We start from the raw sequence: 1,706 nt of genomic DNA on the forward strand, positions 1-1,706 counted from the left end.
ACCAATTCATTAGACGATGTTAGCTTCACTCCCCAACTAGTGTTTTCAGCTCTACGTAAACTAAAATGTACATCCTCGATGGGACCAGATGGTATTCCGAACATCCTACTAAAGATGTGTGCTTCTAGTCTAGCAGTCCCACTATGTCATATTTTCGATGCATCCTTCAAAAATAATATGCTGCCAGCTAAATGGAAAACTGCAATTGTGACTCCCATCCACAAAAAAGGACCTACTAACTACCCAAGCAACTACAGACCAATCTCACTTACATGTTCCTGCTGCGTCATAATGGAAAAAATCATCAACAAAAAAATGTTATCTTACATGTCTAACAATAAATTAATATCTCAATTCAATTTCAACATGGTTTTTTGCCTGGGAGATCCACCAACACCAACCTTCTACAATTTCTCGGGGATTGGATGTCAATTCGTCAGCAAAGAGAGTGTTGTGACACCGTCTACTTAGATTTTCAAAAAGCCTTCGACTCCGTATCGCACAAAAAACTAATTAGTAAATTACAGTCTTATGGAATTTCAGGAAATTTACTTTCCTGGTTGAAAGACTTTTTATATGAACGTTCTCAGCTTGTTCGGGTTCATAGTAAGTTGTCATCGTCTGTGCCAGTTACTAGTGGTGTTGCACAGGGTAGCGTCCTGGAACCCACCTTATTTCTAATTTATATAAACGACATAGTTGAGTGTATTTCATCTAAACCGGTTTCAATTTGGCTCTTTGCTGACGACATCAAGTTATACTGCTGCTCATCCGATTCAACTCAACTTCAACAAGTAATCAACGATGTAGTTGATTGGAGTATCAAATGGCAGTTACCCCTTTCTCAGGAAAAATGTTATTATTGTTCATTTTCTCATTCATCTAGATCTTTTAATGTTTCTCATCAGTATTTTATTGGTCAACACGTTTTAAAACCAGCATGTTACTTCAAGGATCTAGGTGTTACAATTGACAAGCAAACTAATTTTAATTTACATATCGACGATATAACTCACAAAGCTTCCTCACGTGGACGTTTAATAATCAGATGTTTTACCTCTAAAGATCAAAACCTACTCATCAAAGCATTTTGCACATATGTACGTCCTCAGTTGGAGTACTGTTCCTCTGTGTGGAACCCCCATTATAAGTACCAAGTGAGAAAAATCGAAAACGTCCAGAGAAGGTTCACGAAATCAATTCCTTCCTTACACCATCTACCGTATTTATCTCGACTACAAGCAGTTAAAGTGCAAACTCTGGAACACCGCAGACTAATTTATGACTTATGCTTTTTATACAAAATTCTTAACAAAAATATCCAAACTGATCTGATTGAGAAATTCATCCCGGTTTCGTATGTGTCGACTCGTGCATTAGAATAAGTTGCGTGAATTAAACACTAACGACAACGTGTCCAAATACTTCTTCTGCAACAGAATCATACGTATATGGAATGCGTTGCCAAAAGAAGTGGTGTCCTCAACATCTCATGCCATCTTCAAGAATCGCTTACTGGCTGTTGACTTGTCCAAATATTTACTAATCAAACAACTATTACATTAATGTTTGTTGTCATAATTATTGTGCTCTATGATAAAAATGTTAATGTTATTCGTGATTTAATGCCATTATTAACTTCTCTATATATATGTGCATGTTATGTATATATGTGTATGCGTGTATGTGTATGTATATATATTTTT

This window comes from Helobdella robusta (assembly GCF_000326865.2).
Source record: "Helobdella robusta unplaced genomic scaffold HELROscaffold_25, whole genome shotgun sequence".
NCBI lineage: Eukaryota > Metazoa > Annelida > Clitellata > Rhynchobdellida > Glossiphoniidae > Helobdella > Helobdella robusta.